Below are 19,534 nucleotides of genomic sequence, written 5' to 3'. Positions count from 1 at the left end.
TTAACTATTTTTAAGTATACAGTTCTGTAGTATTAAGTATATGCACATTGTTGTACAACTAATCTCCAAAACTCTTTTCATCTTGCAAAACCGAATCTTTAATCCCATTAAATAAACTCCCCATTCTATCCACCCCCCCAGCACCTGGCAATTACCATTCTGCTTTCTATCTATAATTTGACTGTTTTACATAAGAGAAATCATACAATATTTGTCTTTTTGTGACTGGCTTATTTCACTTATCATAATGTCTTCAAGGTTCATCCATGTTGTAGCATGTGTCATAATGTTCTTACTTTTTAAGGCTAATATTCCATGGTATGTATATAGATTTGTTTGTCCAATTATCTTCATATGTATAAGATTTTGTTTATCCAATCATCTGTCAATGAACACATGGGTTGCTTCCATCTTTTTGGTCATTGTAAACATAGGTGTCTAAAGATCTCTTTGAGACCTTTTGAATATATACCTAGAAGAGGAATTGCTAGATCATACGATAATTCCATGTTTAATTTTTTGAGAAACCACTATTCTATCCCCATTTTACATGTACACCAACAGTGTACAAGGATGGATTCCAATTTCTGCACATCCTCACCAACACTTGTTATTTTCCTGGGCTTTTTGTATGTTTGATAGTAGCCATTCTAATGGGTATAAGTAGTATCTCATTGTGATTTTTTTATAATAAATTTATTTTTTATTGGTGTTCACTTTGCCAACATACAGAATTATACCCAGTGCTCATCCCCTCAAGTGCCCCCTCAGTGCCCGTCACCCATTCACCCCACCCCCCGCCCTCCTCCCCTTCCACCACCCCTAGTTCATTTCCCAGAGTTAGGAGTCTTTATGTCCCTATGTTCTGTCTCCCTTTCTGATATTTCCCACACATTTCTTCTCCCTTCCCTTATATTCCCTTTCACTATTATTTATATTCCCCAAATGAATGAGAACATATAATGTTTGTCATTCTCCGATTGACTTACTTCGCTCAGCATAATACCCTCCAGTTCATTCCACATTGAAACAAATGGTGGGTATTTGTCGTTTCTAATGGCTGAGTAATATTCCGTTGTATACATAAACCATATCTTCTTTATCCATTCATCTTTCGATGGACCCCAAGCCTCCTTCCACAGTTTGGCTATTGTGGACATTGCTGCTAGAAACATCGGGGTGCAGGTGTATCTTTGGGGTAAATCCTCAGCAGTGCAATTGCTGGGTCCTAGGGCAGGTCTATTTTTAACTCTTTGAGGAACCTCCACACAGTTTTCCAGAGTGGCTGCACCAGTTCACATTCCCACCAACAGTGCAGGAGGGTTCCCTTTTCTCCGCATCCTCTCCAACATTTGTGGTTTCCTGCCTTGTTAATGTTCCCCATTCTGACTGGTGTGAGGTGGTATCTCATTGTGATTTTGATTTGCATTTCCCTAATGATTAATGATGTTGAACTTCTTTTCATGTATTTATTGGCCATTCATACATGTTCTTTGGAAAAATGTTTATTCAAGTTCTTTGTTCATTTTTAATTAGGTTGTTTTTTTGTTATTGAGTTGTTGGAGGTCTTTATATAGTCTGTATATTAACCCCTTATCAGATATATGATTTGAAAATATTTTCTCCTATTATGTAGGAGAAATAAAATCTTTTAAGAAAAATTAACAGGGCAGCCCGGGTGGCTCAGCAGTTTAGCGCCACCTTCAGCCCAGGGCATAATCCTGGAGACCCGGGATCGAGTCCCACTTGGGGCTTGGAGCCTGCTTCTCCCTTTGCCTGTGTCTCTGCCTCTCTCTCTGTCTCTGTGTCTCTCATGAATAAATAAATAAGTAAATAAATTTTTTAAAAATGCAAAAAAAACCCAATTATTTTAAAATAAATTCAAATAATAAAAATTTACATTACACACATGTACTTACCTTTTTTTTTTTTTTTAAGGTTTTATTCACCTATTCATGAGAGACACAGAGAGAGAGAGAGGCAGAGAGACACAGGCAGAGGGAGAAGCAGGCTCCACGCAGGGAGCCCCATGTGGGACTGGATCCCACGTCCCCAGAATCACGCCATAGGCCGAAGGTGGCACCAAACCACTGAGCCACCCGGACTGCCTGTACTTATCATTTTCACTGTTCTTTGTTCCTTTTTTTTTTTTTTTAAGATTTATTTATTTATGATAGACATAGAGAGAGAGAGAGAGAGAGAGAGGCAGAAACACAGGCAGAGGGAGAAGCAGGCTCCATGCAGGGAGCCCGACGTGGGACTCGATCCCGGGTCTCCAGGATCACGCCCTGGGCCAAAGGCAGGCGCCAAACCGCTGAGCCACCCAGGGATCCCCTCTTTGTTCCTTTTTGTGTAGAACCTATTTCTATCTGGTCCATTTTTCTTCTGCCTAAGATGCCCTGTAACATTTCTAACAATGCAGGTCTGCTGATGATGAATTCTTTGAGCTTTTTATGTCTGAAAAAAGTCTTTATTTCACACTTTTTTTGAAAGATGTTTTTGGTGGGTGTAGAAATCTAGATTGATGTGACCATCTTATTTGCATTGCTCCCAAAAAGAAATCTGTCGTCCTTATCTCATTCCTTTGTATGTTAAGTGTCTTTTATCTCTGATTTTCTGATTCTCTCTTATCAGTGGTATTGAGCAATTTGATTTTGATGTGACTTCATGTTGTTTTCTTCATGTTTCTTGTACTTGGGATTCATTGAGCTTCTTGGATCTATGAGTTTATAGTTTTCATCAAGTTTGGAAAAATTTTGGACATTATCTCTTCAAATATTTTTCAGCCCCTCTCTCCTTCCTCTCCTTCAGAGTCTCCAATTACATGTCTATTAGCCTATTGAAATTGTTCCATAGCTCACCAATGCTCTGCTAACTTTTTAAAATACTTTTTTCCATTTCATTTAGATACTTATATTTTCAATTCAACTAATCTTTTTTTTTTTTTTCTGCAATGCCAGTCATCTCATCCAGTGTATTCTTAATCTTAGACATTGTAGTATTTATCTCTAGAAGTTCAGTTTGGTTCTCTCATATTTTCCATGTTTCTCTTAAAGTGTTGAACATAAGAACACAGTTATAAAAGTTTTTTTTTTTTTTTAATGTCCTTATCTTTAATTCAAACATCTTTGTCAGTTCTGGGTTGGTTTCTACTGATTATTCTCCTCATCTGGGTTGTGTTTTCCTGCCTCTGCAGGCATTATTCCTAGGCTTGTGTGAGCATCAGGTAGTTTCCACCAATCCTCTCATATGATTCTTTTCCAGCCTTGGATATCACTGATCAATCCTTTGCTGAATGCCCTGCATGACCCTAATCAGATCTCTGAATTCTTTGTGCTCTCTGGCATTTCTTCCTGCTAACTCTAGCTCCTTTTGGTCTTCCTAGACTCAGTAATTTTGTCTCTTCAACTTGAAGAATCTGCCAGATTCTTCCTGCCAGATTTCCTTTTCTGTACCACTACCTGGAAACTCTCAAAAGGTAGCAAGTTGGGACAATCCAGGCTGACCTCCACTGTTTACCATATCTCAAGAAATACTGTCCTTCATTAATTAATGTCTTGATAACTTTTGTCCAGGTTTTTTTAGTTGTTTCATACTGGAGAGTAAATTCAGTCCCTGTTACTACATCTTGGTCTGAAGCAGAAGACTGATTTGCTTTTTCAATATATGATTTCATTTTTTTTTTATCAGGAATGTTTTCTTGAATTATACATGTTAGTAATTTTTTCTATTCTCTTTAATTTTCACCTTCAGGAATTTCTATTATTTGTATATTGGACTTTGTTTGCCTATCTTCAAAATTCTTTTTCTCGGGATCCCTGGGTGGTGCAGTGGTTTAGCGCCTGCCTTTGGCCCAGGGCGCGATCCTGGAGACCCGGGATCGAATCCCACATCAGGCTCCCGGTGCATGGAGCCTGCTTCTCCCTCTGCCTATGTCTCTGCCTCTCTCTCTCTCTCTGTGTGACTATCACAAATAAATGAAAAAAAAAATTAAAAAAAAAGACAAAATTCTTTTTCTCAAATTCTTTTTATCTCATTCTTCATTTTTTTATTTTAAAATTTTACTCCTTTTCACTTTGATTTTTAGGGCATTAACTGTTATGCATTTTGCTCTCATAGTTTCTTATAGTTTAATCTTTGTTTCTGAAGTAATTTTTTCTTTTATTTTTACATCTTTCCTGAGTTCTGTTGGCACAATTTTGATTTTTTTCTATTTTTTTAAGATTTTATTTTATTTTATTTATTTATTTTTTATTTATTTATGATAGTCATACAGAGAGAGAGAGAGAGAGGCAGAGACATAGGCAGAGGGAGAAGCAGGCTCCATGCACTGGGAGCCCGACGTGGGATTCCATCCCGGGTCTCCAGGATCGCACCCTGGGCCAAAGGCAGGCGCCAAACCGCTGCGCCACCCAGGGATCCCTAAGATTTTATTTTTAAGCAATTGCTACACTCAGCGTGGGTCTCAAACTTAAAATCCCGGAATCAAGAGTTGTATGCTCCACCGACTGAGCCAGCCAGGCGCCTCTGAGTCTTTCCTATTTCTGACTTCTGTTGTTCTTTCAAGTCTTCAGTTAATTTCTTCATGTCTTTTGCTTCATTTTGATGTAATAAGTTAGTTTGGTTTGTTGTTTGGACATCTCTTTCCAGTGTTTTTATTATTTGTAGGAATATTATTTTCATTGTCTTTTGCTTTTATTTTATTTTATTTTATTTTAAGATTTTCTTTATTTATTCATGAGAGACACACACACACAGAGAGAGAGAGAGAGAGAGGCAGAGACACAGGCAGAGGGAGAAGCAGGCTCCAGGCAGGGAGCCTGATGTGGGACTGGATCCTGGGTCCCCAGAATCACACACACCCTGGGCTGAAGGCAGGCACCAAACCGCTGAGCCACCTGGGCTGCCTTGTCTTTTGCTTTTAAATAGTAACTTTGTATGGGCTTTAAGTGTTGCTTATTTTTAAGTGACATTAGTTTTCCTGAGAATTTAGAACAAGGCAGGAAATGAGGTTCAGGAAAGCTTTTCTAACCACTCAGAGCTCCCTCTTCTGTGGTTGTGCAGTGTTAATACATGCACAAGCTTCTTTTCTGACCCTTTGGGATTCTGTACTTTCCCTCACATTGGACTGGACTTTTTTTTCATCCCTTCCAGTTTCAGCTGCCCTTCTCAAGTTGGTCCACTATACTTTCCAGTATGTACCTGTTGCCTGTTTGTTCTCTGGTTTGTCAAACCCTACTCAGTGGTTTCTCTCTCCTTCCTCATGTACAGATCCTGCTACCATGCAGATTTTGTGGCTATTCATGGTTTTTCTTCATCTGCTTGTATTTAGGGGTTCGTGGGGATACCTTGTTACCTAGTGTTACCTAGTTTTGTTTAAACGTTGTTCATGGGTTTCTCAGTTCTGCTATCTAGTTGCACTGTCGTTTTTATGAGGGGATTCAGATATCAATGTCCAATATTTTATTTTATTTTTTTAAGATTTTATTTATTCATTCAAGAGAGACACACAGAGAGAGAGAGAGAGTCAGAGACACAGGCAGAGGGAGAAGCAGGCTCCATGCAGGGAGCCCGAGGGGGGACTCGATCCTGAGTCTCCAGGATCACGCCCTGAGCTGCAGGCGGTGCTAAACCGCTGCACCACCAGGGCTGCCCGTGTCCAATATTTTAAGAGTTTCTTGCTCATTGGCAAAGCCCTAGATGGACCAAAAGCAGGGAACTGGAGTGAATGACAGAATTCCTGTTAAGACAAAATGGAGAAAAGCATTAAATGGTTATCCAAAGCTTTCCGTTTAGGTGCTGAGTGTAAAGGGATGGTGTTGTTATTTAGAGAGCTGCTTTATTTACTTCTACTCAGTAAGTATGAGCTCATCTTTTCATTATGAGAGTCAAGAGGCCCTTTGACAGTTTGTGCACATATTGCTTGACCTAGTACACATAGATCTCAAACCACTTCAGGCTCAGTAACTTGTGCTTTGTCTTGTTTTTAATGAAAATGGTCTATTTCCACATTCTCACTAATACTCATGACCTTCATTCTGTCTTTCTAAGGATCTCAAAAATATTTGACAGATAGTTCATTGTATGGCTCCTTTTCTGACCTTGGAGATGCAGTTTAGGATTTCAATTGCCCTATATCTCACTAACATTGGTCATGGAATTGCATCACAGGGTGAGAAATTGTTAAGAGTCCCAGACTTCCTACTCAGGCTTTCCTGCTTTAGCCATGTTACATTCCCAACTTAGTTTGTCTATCCCACTCTTGAAAATAAACCCAGGTCATTTGTCAAGGGAACAAAAAGACAAACCCTACCTCTTAAATCAATAATACACTATTTGTTAATTAACTGATTTAAATAAATTTTAAAATACCCTAAAAAAACAGGGAACAAAAATACACTGGGCAATGAGTAGGCCTAAATTATACTGAGCATATGGCCTCATCTTTCTCTTTTGGGCTGTTGGGCTTTCCTGGCATCCAGACTTTGTGGAGATGCTCAGAGTATTTGCTATAGGTAATTGTCCATGTTTCATTTGAACCAGAGATATAGGAGCCAAGGAAGAAAATGGGATGGATTCCCAGACATGAAGAACTATGACATTGGAAAACATGGTGGAATTAGGGTAAACTTTATCTCCAGATGGAAACGGTGCCTTTCTAAGTGTTAAATGATTTGCAAAACTGTTGTGTTTTCTTCAGTGGCTTGGAACAATGTACAAATAGGTTTTTTTATGGTTCTAGGGTCCCACATAGCCCAGTATCTTTTCAAAATCACATTCAAAGAAAATGCACTCCAGAAACTAAAAGCAATTTTTAAAAGCACACTATTCTTTACTGTATTCTCTAAGATGGGGATCCAATTTCTAATCCTAAGCAACACAATCTCCATTCAATTTTTTACTTATCTCCACTTCTTTCATTTCACAGCTACTCTGTAGCATCTAACTCTCAATTTTCTCCAAAACTTTCCCTGATTCCCATCCTACAGGTCTTCATACATGATTCTTTTTACTATCATTTTTCCCTCCCCTTATGCCTCACCAGTAGTTGCCACAGGAATTACCATACCTACCAGACTGCTCCAGGAAAGGTGGGAGACCCTCTGACTCTATACTCCTTGGTCTTCTTTTGCTGCCCAAAGAAGAAGCTGGCAGGACCACTGAGTATTATATTCTTTGCTTGCTCTGAATGCTTTTATTGCGAAGTAAGCCCAGGGGAGAATTAAGGAATAAAGGCCCTCTCCTTATATGTTTAATCAAAAATGGAAGATACATTTAAGAAAGCTTTCAAATGAACCCCTGGGGTCAGTGATAGTGATGAGAAGGGGCCTAAGAGGCTGGGCAAAATTATTACTATCTGACCCAGTGGGTGGGCAGAGCTTCCAAGAGACAGACCTCTAAGGGAAGACTGGGGTATAACCCTGGTTATTGCAGAAACAGTGTGGTCCAGGCTCCCCGGCACCACAAGTTCAGATTTGCTTATAGTCCTCTTACAAATGCTTTGATATTATCTAGGGGTGTTTTAAACCTAGGGGATATGCGGCAAACGTTGAGGAGGTATTATGTAGTGACCAAGGGTAGTCAAAAGCTTGTAAGTGGACTTAGAATATAGGAGTATGTAGAAATCAGAGAGAGGTAGTGTGGCTCAATTATGCAGGTGGTCAACAACCGGATGGTCTGTCAGGAGCAACAAGAAAGTGGCAATTATCTATAAATCTGGAAGGTATTGGGGAAACCACCCAGTAGCTCAGAATCATAGGCAGTGCTAGAAAGATCAAGGCTAATATTTTGTTCCGAGAAAATAGAAATCCTGGATAAGACAGCACTCAATGCAGGGGAATTTCATAAGGATGCAGTGACCAGAAATGGGCCTAAAACAAGGAGACTGGTTGCCAGGAACAAAGCAGAACCTAGTTTTTAGAATGAAGGATCAGAGCTGGACCTTAGGAAAACTGAGTGAGGCTGAGCCCCCAAAATACAAAGTGTAAATGCCACGTACCTTGTAGGATATGCTGCCCGATGTTTGTTAAGAGCATGGGCTGGGTTAGAATCCTGGCTCTGTGACCTCCCATCTTTATGACCTCAGGAAAGTTAGAGAACTCCAGCCCAGCTTCCTATCTCTGAAGGGGGTTTAGTAATTCCTACCTCACAGAATAGTCATAGACATTATATGGCACAGTCTCTGTCAATCAGTGGCACTACAGAGCAGGGCTGTAAAACATGTTATCTTCTTCTCCTCCTCCTACCATCACCACCATCACTGTAGCTTACCCACTCAGAACAAGACTGGCCCCAGAGCCTGGGCTGCTGATTCTGCAGATGAGTGTTGGGAAGATGTCGGCACAAAATGCACACATGTGCAAACAAGATGGCCCCAACTTACTCAAGCTTGTTTATAAGTCAGTTGTTTGCCACTTAGAATCTCTGTCTCTAAAAGCTATACTATAAACAATGGTTGAGTTTCCAGGCTAGCCCACCTGTGCCTTTTTGTTCATGAGAAAGAGGCTAAGCATTGAGTCAGCCTGAGGAAGGGCCACTATCTTCATTCCAGCTTTTAGTGCTGACCTCAAAGGAGAGGACTTGAGAGCAGAGGAGTAGTGGGAACCCACTTGAGATGAGATGAGCTCGTAAAGAGCACATGAGGGCTCTCCCAGAGATTCATGTCCCTCTTGGAGCCACGCTGACCTAGCTCCTGGCGAGTTGCACCAGGCCCCTCAGAGCAGCGGCCCAGATGTTCCAGGGTTGAGAGCTGGGGAGAAAGGGGATGACTGGACCTTCTTTGTGATTATCCATCATCCTCATTCATTTCTCCTGCTCCTGCTGAAGTAGCTCCAGTGAGTGGGCATGTGTGTTCCTGCCATTTGCCAGATGTTGGAAAAGAATTAGAAGTTCCATTGGAGGCTATGGTGAACAATTTAATGATGTGACTGTGAATTAGGGCATAACAGCAAAATAATCACTTTGCTTTTGGACTTAGGTTAGTTGAGCTGACTTTGTGCTGCCTGACCAGTAAGTGGGCCCTGCGATGCAGCTCTGCAGCAAGAGGCAGAATGCTCCAGGAAGGAGAAGAGGAGGGAGAACAACAACAAAACTCGACCGGGCCATTCTGATCCAGAAGAGAGCCAACAGAAAGTTTCAGATTAAATGGGAACTACAGCAATAACCAACTTATCCCAAATTTCTGGAGAAGAAGGAGCTCTAAATTAATGCCTTTTTTTTTTTTTTTAAGATTCTATCCATTTATTCTTGAGACACAGAGAGAGAGAGAGGCAGAGACACAGGCAGAGGGAGAAGCAGGCTCCATTCCATGGAGGGAGCCCAACGTGGGACTCGATCCCAGGTCTCCAGGATCACACCCTGGGCCGAAGGTGGTGCTAAACCACTGAGCCACCCGGGCTTCCCAATTAATGCATTTTTTAAGACAACTGAAGGCAAATACTTTTTCCCCAAAATGGAAACTTATAAAAGCACTTTCATCATTGTTCCATGCTGTAATGGCCTTGTGTGCCTAGGAGTTTTTGAGGCATGTAGGGCTATTTGCCTTGGCACTAAATGACCCCCAACTGATGTGCTTTTCTATTTGGAGACTTGTCTCTTTTTTGCTTCCAGCTACCACTTCTCAGTGTGTCATCTCCCAGAATCTCCCACTCTACTTGCTTGTCTTTAAACTCTGCAGAAAAGGTTATCAAGGAAGCAAGAAGATCAATCTGCTAGAGTGGTATCCATCAATTTCATTTAACGCTAAGGCAATAGAGTTGTCTTAGGAGTGCTTCTTCTTCTTTACCCTCTATTTGTCATCACTGCCATCCACCTGCCTAAAACATACACACACACACACACCTTGCTGAATACAAAGGCTCAGACTCTGCCCTTTCCTTCATCCCAATCCTTGCCATTACTGCCCTTAGGCACAACCCATCAGGATTTCTATCCTGGGCCCAATCTTCTAGAGGATCCTGGTCTGGCCTTCCTATAACTATGTTACTTCCCAGGGGAGCAAGGAATCCATGGAGCTGAGAGTAGAGTCCCATAGGGAACAAATGCCTCCTCTTTCAAGAACCATGTTCTGGGTACCTAGGACCCTGGGAGTCCCTGCCCAGGTAGCCCTGAGCCCCCTTCCAGGGCCTCTTGCATGGATCTGGAAAGGTCTAGAGGGTGGACAGTGCTACTGGCATGTGCACTCTTAAGAGTAGCCAAGTCACTGGTGGTTGAAGGGGTGAGGGCAGAGCTTGGATGTGCAGGCTGAGGTCGCACAGGTGGAAGAGTAAGCCCTCTTACTCGAAATGGAACAGAGCTGGGGTTGGGAGAGAAGAGGGGCACTTCTATCTGTACTCCTGTCAAAGCTGCACAAATTGTTGGGGTGAACTGAATCCCTGCTTGATTCTAGGACTTTCCAATGGCTTTGTGGATAGCCCATCTAAAACACTTCTAGCTTTGTGGGTTCTTGGCTCCCTCAATTCCAAGTACCTTTACCTGCACTCCAAATCTTAACATTTCCCTGAACTTTGCAAGTACTCCAAAAATTGCTAAAGCACGTCAACTATAATTTGCTGACTCTGGACATTCCCCTCCCAGCCTCTGCTAGAAAACCCAGGCCTCCATTCCTTTCAAAATCTGAATTCTCTTTCTTTCCCATTCCTGCAATGCTATCCTTTAGAGAAATCAGCTGCTCCCTGGATATCAATAAAATTGATTTCCAATTTTAGTTCTTTGGTGAGCCTAGAGAATTTTGAGAACACCAAAATCTTCTCTAAGAAATATCTACAAGGCAGATTATCTTCTCTACCTTAAAAAAAATAAAATACACAAAACTCTGAGAGTGAGCAGCATTGAAGTGAGAGAGAAATACTTTTCACATCTCAACAGATCAGACACTTCTTTGAAAAGGCACCCAGACACCCATGGGCTCTCCCTGGCTCAGAGAGTTGCTACCTATTGTTCAGTCTCTTTGGGGACACCCTCTTCCATTTCTTGACTCTGTATCTTGCCTCCTTCCATCACCTAGAGCACTTCTTCCCTTGAGTGTCATGTTAGTCTCTTGTCAGGCCTCTGTTCTTTTTTTAAATATTCCTATTTTATTTGTTTTTTATTTTATTTTTTTTAAGATTTTATTTATTTATTCATAGACACAGAGAGAGAGGGGCAGAGACAGACAGAGGGAGAAGCAGGCTCCATGCAGGGAGCCCGATGTGGGACTCAATCCCGGGTCTCCAGGATCACACCCCAGGCTGCAGGCGCGCCAAACCACTGCGCCACCGGGGCTGCCCTATTTGTTTTTTTTAAATTGCAGTATAACTGACATATATTATCCTATTAGTTCAGGTGTGCATCCCAGTGATTTGATATTTTTATCCATTATGAAATGGCCTCTGTTCTTTAAATCCATGCTTGATGCTGCAGCAAGACAAAAATCAGACTGCTTCACCCTGTGCTTGAGACATTGCCCTCCTCATGCAGAAGGGGACTCCCACTCCCAAGTGGAGTCCAGGTGCCAGGTCCAGGTGCCAGGTTCTCCATGACCTGGCCTCTCTATCTCCCTAGACTTACCTCTAATCCACCCCAGACCCATTAACATCAGAGCATACGTAATTCCCCTTCCACATCTTGCCAGGACTTGCTTCTGGAGATGTGTTTATGCTATTCCTCTGCCTGAGCAACCATTGCCATCATCATGCCCCTTCACTGCCAACCTCTCTTCATGTGACCAGCTTCTGGTGGTTCCTTCACACTCAGCCCAGGTATCAAGCTTTCCAACCTTGCTCTTGTCTCCTAGCCAAGGCCAGCTTGGTGGCCCTCTACTGCACTCCCACAGTCCTGGTAAAGCCCCTTTATCTTAGAATGTACCACACTGCATTGAAATTATCCACTGCTATGCCTTTAAGTGACTCCAAGTGCCTCAAAATTAGGAATTGCATCTTTTTCACCTCTGTGTCCCAGCCGTGCTGCACCAAGCACTCAATAAATGTTTACAGAATACATCCAAACTGAGAAGAGTATGGGGATTTTTGTGATACTTATTTCTTTACTAGTGACTCACTCAAATAAAGATAGCTACCTAAAGTTCTGTTCACTTGCTTCTGGGCTAACTATGACTAGGGCTGCCAGAAGTCTGACTATTAGATGACAATCTTAATTTAAACAGTTAATTATTATACATTTATTGAGCATCTATCATATGCCAAGCTTTGTGGACCACTACACAATTATACTGAGGAACAAAATACAGCGCTTGCCTTCAAGAGTTTATAACCTTGATGGTTTTTCTGGAAATTAAAAATAACATCATTTACAACAGAGTATTTTTTAACAGAAAGGACATTTAAAAATTCTCTTTTGCCTTTCAGTGTCTGAATATGTTTGATTATCCATTCACCTCATGTTCCCAAACCATAGGGCTTTTATTTGGCAGCCATGGTCTGCCTGAGAGGACTGAGAAAATCAAATAAACCATTATAAGGGAATGTGTATTTTCAGGCAAAAAAAAAAAAAAATGACTCTGGAAGTTAGAAAAGCAACTATAGACTAAAACAAAGAAAGGTGAAGACCCATTTCTTTTTTGCTTTTGGGGAAAAAAATCAGAACAACCTACTTAGATTTTGGGGGAGGGGATAATTTTGTCCTATAGCAATGATCATGTTCTATAGTGTTCTATAGCACTGATCTAGGTCAAAACCCTAGGTCAGTTGTTCTCAAACAGGGGCAGTTTTGTTCCCCAAGGGACATTTGGTAATGTCTTCAGACATTTTTGGTTGTCACATCTTGAAGGAGGGGTAGTGTACTAGCATCTGTGGATTGGATGAAAGCCAGGGATGCTGATAAAAATCCTATAATGCAAGAACAAAGCCCACAGCAAAGAATGATCCAGCTCAAAATATTAATAGTTCTGAGATTGAGAAACCCTGCCCTATGTTGTGGAGTGGGATTGACACTAAACTGCATTCCAAAATTCTGCAGAAACAACCAAATGCAATAATGGCTGGTGGTAGTCACAAACTTGACCCCTGGGTGCCTCTGATTTATGCATAAGGGAAAAGCTGGGACTTTGACAGGCCGGAACAGAGATCTTGGATGATTTTTATGCTGTAATTAGTTTTTAAATACTCTTGTTCTCCTTTACCTTCCCCCACCCCCAGCTGCCTTCTTTTAAAAAAGGAAATTAAATAAACAAGAGCAACCCCCCAAATACCCGTTGTTTATGTCACTGGCTTTTTCTCTTCTTTGCTGATGAAATAAAACACAATATAATGGACAAAGAAGATCATCAAAGGCTGCTGCTAAGGCTTAGTGGTAGGTCACAGAGCATAGCAAAAGCTCTGCTTATGTGAACCATTCAGGCAAACACCTCAAACAGGGATGAAATGCAAAGGTGGAATATGATCATCATAATTTGTTAATTGTGCTTTCCCCACTGTCGATATTTCTGGGTTACTTATTTATTTAAACACAGTGGTATATGTTTGAAGTAAGAATACCCCAATCCATATTGTTCTATTTTCCCCTGCGAGGGTCATGTTTCTTCTGTCAATAACACAAGCTTGGATCTCCTTGAGCCCCAAATTACACTTCCTCATAAGAGATGAAAATGTCACATTTTCCTTGAGATCTTTATTCCACATGACTTTGCTAATGACTAGGGTAAAATTGAGAAGTTCAGGAAAAGGAAATCTCTCCCTCCATCAAAGTGAGTAAACAAACCAAAAGAAAACAGGATGCCAGGAGCTAAAATGTGTAGCGAGTTTAAATATGTTCCATAGACCTGAAGGATAGCCTAGATCTATGGTTGGACCTCCTTGCCTGTTCACACAATTACCCCCACAATATACAATAATGTCAAATGACCAACACTAACAAAAAATTTTTCACCATTTTTTGTGGGTTTTTGTCTCTTGGCATTGAAAAGGTGTGATATAAATGCTTACCCAATTCCTCCCCTCTCACCCTGCCCCTTGTTGCCTCAGCACCACCCTCTGGCTCAACTGTACCCAGGTATCCTACATTAGCATGCTAATTCACATCTCCAAGCCCTCATGCATAATATCTTGTTGGTCTGGAATACTTTCTCTACTTGTCCAGTTGGAGAACTTTTCACCTTCAAACCTTGCTAAAACAGCACCTGTATGGAGATTTTCCTCACCTACAATATTTTCCCCTACATACATATTTCTGTGTCCGTGTAGCAGATATGGTTGGTGCCTCACTCATATCTCCTGGGACAACCCCAGAAGACATTTGGAGAGTCAGTAATTCCTGTACTGTGTCTGTGGCCTCATTTCTTAAGCCTCTGTTTCTCATGACTCGAGGACTTTCTCTGACCACAGGAACACATCATCCCCACATGGAATAAGCAAAAGTGCCAGAAGTTAATGTCCCAGAAGCAACCCTTAAACATGGAGAGGCAGAAATTCACCGATATACACCCTAGCATCCTTACTTTACAACAGGACAATTCTGAAGAGTGCTCTCCACCGTATCTCAGAAGGTTCCCAGGAGGTCTGAGCCCCTCTTGCCCCCAGTCTTTACTTACTTTTTAATACACTTTTGATTGACTTTTTCTCCTTGTCTGTTTCACTCTCTCACTCTCTCATTGTGCTTCCTTGGATCGCCTCTCAAATAAATGAGTGGCACTCAAATCTTTATCACAAGGTGTACTTCTTAGAGAAGCAGACTAAGACAGTCCCATTCAAACTTCTGTTACCATGTAACTGCTCTTTGTTGTATTTCTTTCTTTCTGTGTGTCTTGGATCAATCCTTCAAGGGCAAGCACTCTTTGTTATTTATCTTTATCCCAGTGCCTACCAAATGCTGGACCCTCTGTAAATGTGTTTTGAAGTGAACTGAGGGGAAACACATTTACACAGAGTCAAAGTGAAGGGGTGACCTGGTTCTTTTTGAAGAGACATATACTTGGATGGTTGAGTCCCAGACTGATGAGTCACATCACATTAAGGTTTAGCCCTCTGAGCACTTGCTACCCACTTGTGTATAGTTTCTGCTCAGCAATGAATCCTAACAAGGGGGAGAAAACATAATTTGCTTCCTAAATGGCTAAGCACGTGCTGGACTGCAGGTTTATTGTAGGGGGGTAGGTAAAGAAAAGGTAGGGAAGAAAAATGATGCTCTTGAAACAAGGTGTCACAGGTGCCCAAGTGGAGGAAGCACAAAGCCAGGAACAGAGCACTGGGTTTTTATTTGGGGGTGCGTATGTGAGGAGGTGGGAGTGCACTGTTTTATCACCAGGCTACATCTTTCCTTAATCTTTTTTTTCTTTTTACATTTTCTATTTTTTTCCCATTTGTAATGATGAGACCCTAATGAAAAGTCTCAACTGATGTGAATGAACTAAATAACAGGCCCCATGCCAAGGGCTAAGTGTGAAGTGGGCAAAAATATCATCCCTATCCCCAGTGAGCTTACAATTTAGCAAGGCCATATTTGAAGACTTGTTAAATATATTATCTGTATTATAGCACAATTCTAGGAGAGCCCAGAGTAGAGTATACTGACTGGGCAGAGGGGACAGGGCAAGCTCAGTGCTAGAGGAGCACTAAAGCTGGAGCCAATTTTTGAAGCAAAGCAAGGATTTCATCAAGAAGTGAAGACAGGACGGCATTCCAGATATTCATTCATTTGTTTATTTGTTCACTTTCTTTGCTGGATATTCACTGAATACCTATTATGTGATAGGCATTGGGGAACAATAGTGAATAAGATGACAGTCCTGCCAGTTATGGAATACACAATCCAGTGCTACAAGCTGACAAGAACCAGACTGTGACCTGACAATGGGACAAGGACAAAGGGAGTAATTAGCACCTTGGATGGCACAATATGCTTCCAAGCCTAGAAGACTTTGGTGGGGTCAAAAGTCGAGGATGGTGTTCTAGAGGAGATGTCATCCCAGCTGAGACCTGAAGGTTAAGAAGGCATTGGCCAAGTGAGGACTGAAGCGGAACATTCTGGGCAAAGGGTGTGTAAAGACCTATGGGTGAAAGGGCCTGTTTAGGAGGTTAGTGAGAGATGAAGACAGGAGCTGTAGGCTGGGACAGGTCATGAAGGGCCATTTGAAGGAATTTAGGTTTGATTCCTTTGGCAATGGGAGAATATTCAGAAGCCTTAAGAATGGGTATGCCATGCTCAGCTCTGAATTTTAGAAAGGTTACTCTGGCTGCTAAGTAGAAACTGAATTGGGGGACACCTGGGTGGCTCAGTGGTTGGCCCTGCCTTCAGCTTGGGTCGTGATCCCGGGGTCCTGGGATCGAGTCCCACACTGGGGACCCTGCAGGGACCCTACTTCTTCCTTTGTCCATGTCTCTGCCTCTGTCTCTCTCATGAATAAAGAAATAAAATCTTAAAAAAAAAAGAGAAAGAAAGGAAGAAAGAAGGAAGGAAGAAAGAAAGAAAGAAAGAAAGAAAGAAAAGAAAGAGAAAGAAAGAAAGGAAGAAAAGAAAGAAAGAAGAAAGAAAGAAAGAAAAAGAAAGAAAGAAAGAAAGAAAGAAAGAAAGAAAGAAAGAAAGAAAGAAAGAAAGAAAGAAAGAAACTGAATTGGAGAGGAGAAAGAGGTAAAGGCAGGAAGACCAGTTGGGAGGTGGTTGCCACAATTCAAAGAAGAGCTGGGGGCCTAAGAATGAGTGGTAATGGTAGGTAGGGATGGGGACAAGTGATCCAAATAGCACCTGCATGTGCCCACAGGCACCAAAGAATGCATTGGAGCTGAGAGATGCTCATAGGATAGTTAAAGCCTTGAGTGAGTGGTAGAAAATAATGGGAATTGAGGCCATGCAAATACTGGTGGACCTCCAATGCCATGCTAAGTTTGGAATTCCCTCTACTGGCAGCAATAAACCATTGAAGGATTGAAAGAAAAGAAGATTGTAATATCTCTGAAGGATAGATTGGCAAGAAAGAGAACTGTCACCACCTTGGAAGTTAATACAATAGCCCAGATGCAAAATTTAGCAGTTCAAGGAGTTTGAGACCTGCAGGTAGCAAAAAGAATCTAGGCCCTAAAGAAAGGACTGACTTTTGAGAATTCAAATTGATTCTACCTTTTTGTTCTATTCAGGCCCTCAATGGATTGAATAATGCCCATTGACATTGGGGAGAGCAATCTGTTTTACAATGTCCACCAATTCAAATGTTAATCTCTTCTAGAAACTCTCACAGACACACCCAGAAGTAATATTTAACCGGTGGCCCAGTCAGGTTGACCTAAAATTAAGTAAATAAATAAATTTAAATTAAACATAAATTCTGGTAAGCACTTGATATTTTTTTTTAAAGATTTTATTTACTTATTCATGAGAGACAGACAGAGAGAGAGAGAGAGAGAAGCAGGCCCCATGCAGAGAGCCCAACGTGGGACTCAAACCTGGGTCTCCAGAATCACAGCCTGGGCTGAAGGTGGCGCTAAACCACTGAGCCACCCCGGCTGCTTTGTAAGCACTTGATATTAACCTATTTGCTTACTTACCATTGTGAAGATGAAATTAAATAATGCATAAAAATTCCCAGCAAAGCAATGGTCCATACAAATTGTATTATTAGAAAAATAGCTATTAGTATTAGTTCTATTATTTTATTATTAATGTTGAAAAAATAGCTATTAGTATTAGTTCTATTATTTTATTATTAATGTTGAACATATGAATTAGTGCTGTGACAGGGGAGAGCCAGAGGAGGCAATCATGTCAGCAATGTCAGGCTGAATATAGATTTTGATTTTAAAAAACAAAACAAAACAAAAAACACTTTCCAAAAATAAAGAGAACTTCTTTTTTCATTGTATCTAAACAGTTGGAGGTAAGAAAGCCAGCCAGACAATTTACTTTGAAATATTAAGATATTATTAAGAAAAACAGGCATATGGTAAGAATGATTTCATAGGTGTCAAACTCCTCAAGTTCCTAGATTGAATACCCTAAATTTTTAACACATAGTGCAGATCTTTCAAAAGTCAGTCATTTCTTTCTAGCCTAGATTCTTTTTGTTACATGGAGATTTCAGTTTGAGCTTTTGGGGCCAGTGAAATGTCAATTGGTATTTTCCTTCACCTGCACACAGAAGTGAATTTACCCTAAAAAGAAAACAAAGCAGAAGATGTGCAGTATCTGACATCCCTGGCTCGCTCAGGGTGCTCTCTGACAGCAGCTCTGCAGCCCTTGCTATGGAAGTCTAGGCCCTCCAGAGTAATGCCAGCACTGTGACCTGGGCTTCGGGTCATTCATAACTAAAGGACCTACAGAGGCATGAGCCGGAATAAACCCTCCACTCGTGGACAGATATGCAGACAAGCAAGAATAAGAGCTTCTCTTCCATTGTATCCAGACAGCTAGAATTTTTATGGATGACTTTCCAGTTAATGGCTGGATGAAGCGTTAAATACCCCTCGCAGGACCAGTTGGTGAGTAAACACTACCCAAGGTGGTACCTCTAAGATCTATGAACCTCCCCAGCAGAAAGCAGTAAGTAATACTTATGCAATCCTGTGAAATTACTTTCCTTCCCACCCACCCTCCCTTTGCTTACTCATGTTCTCCATGTCCCCATTGAACAAAATGGTGCCCATTAGTCCATGAGTGTTACTCAGCAAGGGCTGGTGTCCTTAGGAACCTCTCTAGCCCAAATACTCTGATCTTTTGAGGGCTGGCTCCAAATTGGCCCAACAAAATATCTTATTACCTTTTCAAAGCAATGGGGAGCATCATTTAGACATCAGAGAATTATTTAGTTAAAAACAAACAGAGCTATCTGGTTAGAAAAGAAGTTTATTTCCCATTGCTCCTCCTGTCTGGAGGTCTGTTTAAGAATTTAGTACCACCTAAGTCTGTTTAAGACCCATATTGAATAAACAAGACAGAATTTTACAATATGTCCATTTTTGGACTCTGAGCTTATCGATGCAATATCAACCTCACATATCTTGATAATAAAATCATCAAGGTATAGGCGCTGACGTACAAGAGTGCCTATACCCTTTCTATTCTGTTTTTGAAATGCTGTTTTAAAGTAGAGAAGAGAAATGGGGGTAAGATGAGCTACAGAGTGAGAAGAGGACATCCAGAGAACTGACCCAATGTGAGGGTTCTGAGTCTCCAGCTTTCTTCTTCACATGCCATTTGAACTACCCATGGTTTGTAACTGTGCTCAAAACCACTTTCAGTGGTAGTCCTTGATAAGAGTTCTTCATATTTTATGTTCTTGCTAATTTATGGACCAACCAACCTCAGAATTTACAGGTTTTAAGAGAAAGCAAACCTGTAATTTTGTTAAAATATTGAGTATGTGGTGTTGTGCCCAAGATCGCGAATCGGAGAAACCACCAAGGAGCCGACACCGATGCAAACACACGAGGGTTGATTTACAAGCTCGAGCCTGTGTCCAAGTACACCCGACACAGACACAGCGGAGCAGGGACTTGGACTCCTTGGACCCCGAGGTGGGTTTCAGCTTAGTTTTAAGGGCTGGTCTAGGGGCCCTCCAGAAGGGCTGGAGCAATTCCTCCCTGTTTACATTTTGATATGGGGCCTTCAAGGG

At 41.3% G+C, this 19,534-nt stretch overlaps 2 long non-coding RNA genes across 2 annotated transcripts in view; one reads left to right on the top strand and one right to left on the bottom strand.

Moving 5' to 3' along the window:
- The window catches only part of LOC144283065 (uncharacterized), a 40,940-nt gene extending 30,235 nt beyond the window's left edge, over positions 1-10,705 (top strand). Inside the window, exon 4 of the long non-coding RNA XR_013351403.1 lies at positions 8,978-10,705. This is a non-coding gene — a long non-coding RNA (uncharacterized LOC144283065). The remainder of the gene's footprint in view (positions 1-8,977) is intronic.
- Positions 5,500-8,852, bottom strand: LOC144283066 (uncharacterized). Its single transcript, XR_013351404.1, has 3 exons — positions 8,000-8,852; positions 7,074-7,192; positions 5,500-5,740 (listed from the first exon to the last, which is right to left on the bottom strand). It is a non-coding gene; the product is annotated as an uncharacterized LOC144283066 (long non-coding RNA).
- Positions 10,706-19,534: the final 8,829 nt, after the last annotated feature.

The sequence above is a fragment of the Canis aureus genome, chromosome 14, assembly GCF_053574225.1.
Source record: "Canis aureus isolate CA01 chromosome 14, VMU_Caureus_v.1.0, whole genome shotgun sequence".
Classification (NCBI taxonomy): domain Eukaryota; kingdom Metazoa; phylum Chordata; class Mammalia; order Carnivora; family Canidae; genus Canis; species Canis aureus.
The sequence above is the reverse complement of the archived record's forward strand: the minus strand, read 5'-3'. Positions and strand labels throughout refer to the sequence as shown.